A 9,767-nucleotide genomic window follows, 5' to 3' on the forward strand; every position below is an offset into this window, starting at 1 on the left:
CTTAACTCTTTCGGTGCCATTGACGTCTATAGACGTCAATTTAAAAAAAAAAACACTGCCAAAGACGTCTATAGACGTCAATTGCGTTTTTTAACGGAGCGGGCTGGGGGACAATCTAGCGGAGTTTGTCACTAAATCTTAGGCTTGTAAACACTAAACAGAGAATATACTGGCAAAATTACCCGCAAGGTGGCAGCAGTGCCACTTTGCACACAAAAAAAGAAGCTTGTTTTCTCCGTTTTTTTGGTCAAACAGCTGTTTTTGGTGAAACCAACCTATGTTCTACTGTCTATTACTAAAGGACTGAAAATGGTAGAAACAAACTTTCTTTTCCTGGTGAAAGAAGAGAGTCTACTCTTTCGTTTGGTAATTTCGGTGTGTACATAGTCATAAGACACTTTTCTGTGGGTCTTGGAAAATCAGTCAAAATACTGTAAAACACTTGGCAGTATGGGTCTCTCTGAACTGAAAATGGCTGGCAGCCAATGAGTTAAGGATGTAGGTGTATAAACACGTGTTCTGCTCTGATTTATGTTACAGAGGTAATGCTCAAGATGCAAACGGCTTCAGAATCCTAAATTCTGTGGACAAATACTGATTTGAAACACCGTCTTGCTCTAGGGCAAATTGCTTAATTCACAAGTTCACTCAAACTTACACTGTGATCTGCTGTGTTGAGCAATAGTTATTTACGTACACGTTGTATGAGTGAAAAACTTTATGACACACTTTTGGTCAAGATTAACCAGTCTTCAACCAGTCCCTTAGCTTGTTTTCTTCTGTGTCCTCTTTCAGAGGACAGTTGTCCTCTTCTCTGGGAATAGTTAAGACATGCTTCAGTCAGCATTTTTTCTTAAAAATTCTGCTTGAAGCTAACAGGAAGGTCTTAAGTGATGCATGTGTTGAAACTGCATAGTTCAGAATTGAAATAAGCCAATGAGATTTTGGGCTTGGCTTAAGGTACCCCTTCTTAATATCAGGTTTGGTTGCTGATACACAGGGAATTATCAAATATGTGCCAATACATTGTGCTCAAGACTGAAAGCTTCAAAGAGACACCAGACATGACGGAATCAGATGACCGCAGAGCAGCGCATTACATTTAAAGGATCATTTCTGGTGTATTTATTTTTTTTTTTTTTTCCGTTTCACAAAGCAGGTTTAGTGAAAACTCTGAGTTTATAAACCCTGTTTAAATCCAGGCTGAAAACAGTTCTATTTAGCTGTGCATATGACACCTGAAAGTATTTTATCTGCACTCTTCACTTTTAAATTAATTAATTAATGATTATTTTTAATGGGTTTTTCATTTTTTATTTCATTTTATTTTTATTTTTTTAATGATTTTATTGCCTTCTTGTGATTTTATGTAGCTGTAAAGCACTTTGAATTACCTTGTGTACGAATTGTGCTCTGTAAATAAAATTGCCTTGCCTTGCCTTGAAATCAGGGAAACTGAGTTTTCCGTTTCACAAAGGGAGGTAACTCAAACCCGGGAAAGAGTGGTAACTCTAGCCTGTTTCACGCTATTTCTCTCTACCCTTATATCACTACGGGCTGTGTAAACTGTGCAGACCGAAGTGCAGACTGAGCAGTCCCCTGCTTCCGAACAGTAAACACCGTAACAGGTGCGGCTATCGCTAGGTGGCTGTAAGCATTGATATGAAGGGAGGCAAAATAACGCCAAGTGATGTGAGGTCTGACTTTTTCTGGAGGGACGATTTTGTGATGCAAATGTATTACTCTTTTAAATGCATATTGTTTTGAGAAGCCTCAAGTTCAAAACCTCTCAAGTGATGGCAAAGCGGAAATAATGAAAGAACTTCAGAAAAAGTTGTCTCAGGTGAGACTTGGACTTGTACATTGCATGCCAGTTGACAAATTAATGCCACTATTCCCCACATTGGTGCTTGGTGGATGATAAAAGTTGAAAGCGTGGCTTTTCCTGCAATTTCATGCAATGCAAAATGTAGGCATTTCACTTTTGTAAAGGCAAATGTAGGTATGTAATGATTTTCACACCTTGAAATTGTAGTGAATTTGAAGTTTTTTAGCCTTTGTTATGAAGCCAACACATTTTAGCTGTGAACTTTTACAAGTTTTGCAGTGAGACTGATTTGTATTCACTTCGTTTTCGTCCTCAGTCTTTAAAACCATTCAATCCCCTTGTGCCCTATAGATGTGGGGTATTTTTGAAAAAAAAATCCACTCTGGTCTCTTTAGCAAATGCAAAGAATTGAAAACACAGATTTTTGAAATTTGGTGAACAGTATAAAATCAACATAAAAGTAATTTTTTTCCCCCAATCTAGTCAAATATTTCTCTTCCTAACTCTTACTACTAACCCCTTACTAAGATACAGAAAACGTTGTAAAATGCAATTAAACATTAAACAGCTGTTGAAACTGAAAGTTCAAATTTAATATGAAATAAGTCTAAAAATCTATTAATATCTTGTGGTTAAATGCCTAATCCAGCCACTTCAGTTTCAATATATTTCATAATTGACAAACTCATTTAATGTGTACCTTTGATTACAATTTTATCTCTCCCATGCTATGAAATGTAAATATGATTTTAGTCATTGTTCTTATTATTTTGTTTAACTTTTGTAAATCTGCCACCAGTGAGAGTGAGCTTGCTGTAAAAAATAAATAAATAAAGATATGTGTCATGGTGCTGTAAGGGAGGACCCAGGTGCAAACACGGACAAGACCCAGAAATGAAGTTAAAGGATTTATTTTTAAATATAAACAAAAAGCGCAGCAAAGCTGGAACACTGAAAAACTAAACTAAACATAAAACTAAGAAAATAACAAAACCCGACTGAAATACTTGCGGGACAGGACTGACGAGGAAAACCATGGACCAGGGACATAGGACGGGAGTGAGACGAATAAGACGAGGAACTCAGATGAGGAAATGGGATGAGAAATTCAGATGAGGATCCGGCAAGGAGTGGTGGAACTACAAAGCCATATATACTGGGGAGGTGATTACTGAAGCAGGAGCTGGTGGCTAATTACAAACAGGTTGCAGGTGAGAATGAAGAGAGCAGAGGGCAGGAGATGGACTGAGGAGAGAGAGATGGCACAGGGGGCGAAGGAAAGCACACTAACCCTAACCCTAACCCAGAATGAACAAGGATTAATTAAACATAACTGAATACTAAGAGAACAGGACTAAGATGAAACAAAGACTGATCTAATACAGAAAACACAAAGAGCACCGAATAAAAATAATACCAATAACTAAGTCACTGCGTAGAAGAGTTGGGGGTAATGGCAGAAATAACACACTACAAAAAACACCCAGATCCTGACAATAAGTATCAATTTCATGAATATTAAAGAGCATGGATTGTATGTTGTAAAAAAGCACTGTACTATTGTACGAACCATGATTATTTTCTAACACTATCCAAATACTTTGATTCATAACCGGAACCAAATGTTATGACCTAAAGCTAACCAGCGAGTGACAAAATTTCAGGCAATCAGCAAAAGGGGGTGTCCCTGAAGCTGTTGTAGAAATGTTTAGCTCTCACCATGATCGTTCTCTAACCCTCACAGCGCCATTCTTAATCATCCCTAATTTTAACTGTTGTCTAATCCTAACCAGGAAATGACTAAAGTGTATCTCAGAAGTGAAAATATTCAAGGGGAACTCTCAAATGTCCATTTGATCTTGCAGTCTTAAAACCCAAATCAGAACCAACTTGGCCTTCTCAGCATTTATATTCATGCAATGCACGGAGCAAGACTGGGTGAGACTGGACATGAAACATGATTAGCTCCAGTATCCAGCACATGCATGAGGAAATATCTCCATCTGTTGAGTTTTTCCACTTTTTTTTTTTTGTTCCCTATGTTGGGCATTCAAGACCAGATTGGAGTAGCCCAGACTCCATTTTCCAAGCAAAAATACCCAAAACATTTCAATCCACAATGAATTAAACATTTCAGGACTAATAAATATTTAGGATAACCAAAGACAAATCATTACCACAGAGGAACTACACTCACACTATTTAGCCTGAATCATTTAAAATGGTGTGTGTCATCCCCATGTTTAAAACTGAAGTAAAAGAGATCCCTAACCGACCAATTAGCAATCATCGCTATACTCATCAAGGCCAATTAATTATGAGGGCTGGAACAAAAACAACAATACACAGTGGGCCAGCTGGAGTAATGTGAAATGCAGCCCCGTTTCTCCAATGAAAGCCAGTGGTGATGGGGGTGACGCGAAGTTAGTCAAGGTGAGAGCTTGTTAAGCTCGAGGTTTCGGGTGGAACGACATCCTGCTGATTCAGAGCCGACCCAACCCCCTCAAGAGAATCAGAAGCTAAGGCTGGAATAAATTAGTACAACCTCACCAGGAGCAGTGAAGACGACACATGCTTATGATTTTCACAACTATTATTGCTATATGAATGCACAATAAGAAGAGGAAAATCTAGCTTTAGATTTACTCAGTATGCAATAATATTTCACAATAATGTATTGATATTTGGCTTAAATTTCATAGTACTTTCAGTATGATGGATGTTTTAATGTCTTGCACAAATCCTTTACTAACATATTATATACTATTAATTCCATGACCAAATGCCTTCTACTTAAAATGTGTGGAATAGAAGGCTCACAATGTCTTTTTGCAAATGTGTCTTTTTCATTGCTTCAAAGCATTTATTTGGCACTTTTTGGGAGTCCAAATGTACCAAAATATACCAATTCAACACAAACCTGGCCCTTTAGGCTACCCATGTTTGAAAACGTTACTTCATCCGGTAGGCTGCTCTGAGTTGCAGGCTTTGTATATATATCTAAGTCACACTGCCAGCTCATACTAGAAATATTTAGCCTACCTACCTTTTTTCTAAGTAAAAAAAAATATTCTGCATTCACAATGATGTGGCAGCCATCAATTCATTTGAGGAAGAAATTAGCCAATAATATTTGTTTAATATTCTGTATCCAAATTGTGAAATTTAACTTCCTATTGCTGGTAATTAATCATTTTTCAGAAGTTGGAAATTCTTATTTCCAGTATGTAACTAAATGCATCACCATTGCTATTTCACAAACAAATTTCAATTAAAAGCTAAGTATAACATTAACCCCTAAATACTTAAATACAAATTCAGGGATGTTGAAGCCCAGGATTAATGAAACCAATAAGTGACTGAGGAATTATGAAGGGACGTTTAAGTGGTGTGCAGACTTGCTTGCCGGCTGCTAAATTACTTCATCGTCCAGTCTGGGACAGTTCACTTGTAACGAAGGGTTTTCGGGACTAGCTGTCCATAGTTGAACTGCAGACAGGCGACATGTAAGTATTTGAGAGTAAAACTGCCTGTCAAGTATTCTCCATTATTAAGGTGAGTGATCTACACTAAGACATACCACGTGGAAGAGAGGTTAGCAGTGGAGACAAGTTGCTCACTCAGCCCTTTTTAATAGTTGCAATAAAAATGAGCAGTAAATTCATAGTTGTAATGGGTAGCGTTGTACTAAATCTTTTTGGTATTTAACCTAAGCATGTCACAGGCATTTCACCTAGATCTCAGGGAATTGTGTCAACTTCTTAAAAAAGGACATATGTCTCTTTGCAAACACTTTACTGATAAGACAGTTCTGTTCGTTGTCATGGGGTTTCTTTTCCTGTATGACAGGATTTTTTTTTGTTTTCACCAGCTGTTGTTTGGGAAATCTGTTACCATTTATTTGTAGATATCTATCGGGCTATGCCTAATTAAATACTATATTTTTTCAATAAATCTCACGCAGACCGTGCTGGGCAGATTCTTGGGGTTTTTAAATCCTCGCCTGCCCAAACATTTTGCTTCGTAGTCAGCCCAGAAAAGATTTTAGAAACAAGGAGATTCAGCTGAAAGCTGCTGCAAAGTAGCCTCCTGTATAAAGATGGGTCTTCTTTTCCTGCATGTACTGCTATCTGAACTGAATCAGTGTAGATGAGTTGAGTCTGGTAAACAGCCCTCTTCTGCTCATGTCTTATTTCGGTATGTGCTGACCACTGGACTGTCTCTGAGAAAGCTTCAGTTGCACCCGTGGTGCAATGCTAGGCAATATCCTCTTCTTTTTGTCTTCCTCTAATTAGTCACATATTAGAAATGCAGTGAGAAACAATCCAATTAAAAGGCGCCTGACTTAATTTTTCTTGAGGAAAGTTCAGTAAAGGAAGTGGCGAGAGAGAGGGTGAAAAGAGAGGCGAAGTGAGTTTAATCAGAGCTCTCCATCTTTCTTTTTCCAAACCAGTTAATGAATCTCAGCACACAGACATGCAATCAACAGACAGATGCCAGAAGTCCCAACCAGTCATGTTTGTTCAATGTTTGCATCTCTTTATGTTCGTATACCGGCAGCAAACTGAAACCTATCGAGACTCACCATGCTGTGATAGGAGCAGCGATTAATCAGCACAAGTTGGACTATATGCATAGGCAATTCCCCTCTCTGTGAGTGGTAACAACAAAACATACTGACGAAGCAAATGTATGGAGATTAAGTCATTTATCTTTTGGCTAATTTACCACCTGTGATCTTATTTAGACGGTCTCAGGTCCCAATGCTGCCTAGCAGATTTACATTTTAAATTCTGGTAAAAAATAAAATAAAGAAAAATACAAATAAATCAATGTATTGCTTAATGTCCTATTTCCTTCACTATACGTCAGACTTTTCCTGTGTTCTTCATGGGGGTGTGCAGGTAAAAAGAGATTCAGACATAGACTGCTGTACAAGTGTCTGCTCCTCTGTCTTACATGAATCTCATCCATGTTTCGCTCAAGTTCTATGACAGATGTACAGCTGGGAGAAACTACTAGAATGCTGACCTATTAAAGTATATAATGCACAGATCAAGCAATACCAGTTCCCCAACATGCACAGTTTGATAAACTCAGTCAGGTTTGCAGTACTATTAACAGTTTTGTTAAGTGATATTGGGAATGTCAGATTATTTTACAAACGTATCTATAAACATCATACAGACACTGGAAATATACATCTATGATGTATAGAGTAATATTAAGATCTGTATTTCATATCCAACCCTCTATTATCTGACGGTCGGTTTGTGTGTGCTCAGAATTGATATTTGCCTTTACAATCTTAGTCTATATTACTAATATTAACATAAAATTCTTAATATTTTGAAATATAATTATGTTTTTGGTTTGTCTCAATGTCAATAAATGGTGAGAAAATGGAAATATTTTATTTTTTTCCTTTTTTTCATTAATCAAATTAAGTGTGTATGAATGTGCCATTTAAGTTTGCTCACCCATAGGACCTCATGAGATCACACTCAGCAGCCCTTAGCTAACAAACAGATTGGGGCGAAAGAGCAGCTGTTTCTATTGACTCCATAATGACTCAGCTACAAGCAAAGCACAAGCAAATGCTCCCTTGTTGGCAAATAAAGAACATTTTAAACCCCACTGACATCTGAGGAACTGTAGACCCAAGGGATTATTCTTGTTTTTCATGTCACCATCCCCACAACAGCAGGCATTCCTAACATCCCCCCAGCTTCACATAATTTTGGTTATCTTAGCTCAACTTTGAAAGTATGTCACCAAGAAAGACTTGAAACCATTAAATTGAGGCACAATCAGAAATTTTAAGAAAAAAAACTTTCCCCATGTTGAACACTAGGGGCATAGTCCATACTCAGAATTATAAAAGAGACCAAATGTGTGGAAATAAGGCATGGCGGAAGTGCACCAGTTTACACCTGGTATTACAATGCGTCTCCACATATGTCTGTAGTGACCACTTGTGACTGGATGTTTCCCACTTTATATACAGATTAAACCCAAAGCCTGCATCACACAAGCCTCACTAATGAGTCTACTAATGTTTGTCTGTTGTCGATTTGAATTCATTCAAATTTCTCCTGAACTTCTCCTGTTAATAGGAGTAGATAAATGACAGTTCCATAAATTGTAACTGTACTCATAGGTGTGCTGCTCACTTTCACAGCATAAATGAATTCAAGGAAGAGGTTTTTAGAGGTAGAACTGTGAACAGAAGGGGGTTGGAGCAATTGCCCCTTTGGCCCTTTCTGCCAAAGTGCCCTTTTGTCAAAAGGTGTTTTTTTTTTGGAAGTGTCAGTGTGAAAGTCTGTCTGTGTGGCCCAAAATACTGTAATAATAATAATAAAAAAATAATAATAATTTAGATCTACCCTTGGTCGACCACATGATCCACATTGACGTGCCCTAACTGCCCTGACGTGCCCAGACGACTTGCCCTGCTGCTAAACTGCTAGAGACGGAGAGAGCACAACTGACGGTCCGGTGAGTAGGTTTTGCAGCGGTATTTGTTTGTGCACGCCACAGTGTATTATTGCAAAATGACTGACGGAGTTAGTGAAGTGAGCAGCATCCTGTGTGTGTGTGCGTCTGACTCTGCACACACTCTCATAAGTTATAGCTGCTAATTAAACACACAGCGTGCTGAGGGGAAAAAGTATGTCTGTACCTATACCTGTATGTATGGCTTCTTTTTCTTTCTATGTTTCTTTTGTCATGGGCAAAGTGCATTAGAGAGATTTATCGTTTTACTGTCAAGTGATTTGCAGTGGTTTTCCTACATGTATGTTTCTAGAGGCAATGAGGCATAGGTTATTTCACTTAAACTATGCAATGTAGCCTACATGCTTATTCACATAATTTTGGACTATATTAGTAAAAATACAACGTCAATGACAATAATAAGAAGAAGAATTTGAATTGTGATTCTCTCAACCTCTCATTTAAACAAATCATAACTTCTTTATAACATTTGTATACACACAAATTTAATATAATATGTATAAATATAAAATACATAACTTTTATAACCTTGCTGTCTTGCGCAAAGTGGATAGTCAAGCACAAATACATTTAAATTTCATTACTTTTTACTTTATTGTCAGCACTTTGAATAATAAAGGGCAGATTATGAATGAGCACCATGGAGCAAATTTTTAGCTATACAGTATGTCTTGAAAAAAGTATGAAATGTCACTGTGTGTGTGTGTGTTTTATGTGCATTAGATTATAGTTTATCAATCATATTTCATTCTGCAGAGATGCCTCGTAAGGAGAGGACGCTAAAACAAAAACAAAAGGAGTGTTTCAAATTTGTGCTCCATTTGCCCCCTTTTGACTTCGAGCATCTGCCCCTCCAAAGGTCTCTGCACGGCCCTGCACCTCTCTCCTCCCTCTCAATGGAAATTGTTGATTTATGATACTGGCAGTGCTCTGTCAGGATGCACTGCAGCGGACATGTAGACATGTGAAATGGGGTTTTAAAGCTCTGACGTTTTCTGTCTGGATGAGTCTGGGCAGAAATGTGAGCAAAAGCCCGTAAAATCCGTAAACCACTCCACTCATGATAAAATTGAGGTCATTGGGCTGTGTATCTTTGTGCAACAACACATTATACCTTCACTCCAGTGTGCCATCTTCTTCTAACATGCTGAAATCAGGCACAGTATGGAACCTTTAACTTGGTAGTAGCCATTACCATCTGTTCATCTTTCATTCAAATGCAATGCATGTCAGGGTGGGTGGTGGAGAGAGGAGAACGACCCAAATGCAGACACTAGCCCCTTTCACACTGCGACCCCTTAGCGGGTTCAAATTGCACCTTCGACCCGCGTCGAGCAATGTGAACGATTGGCGTGTTGGTGACCCGTGTCGCCTGAAGCCGAGTTCAGAGGGCGTTGCCTAGTGGCAGAGCGTCACACGAAAC

This window comes from Odontesthes bonariensis, chromosome 7 (assembly GCF_027942865.1).
Source record: "Odontesthes bonariensis isolate fOdoBon6 chromosome 7, fOdoBon6.hap1, whole genome shotgun sequence".
Lineage (NCBI taxonomy): Eukaryota > Metazoa > Chordata > Actinopteri > Atheriniformes > Atherinopsidae > Odontesthes > Odontesthes bonariensis.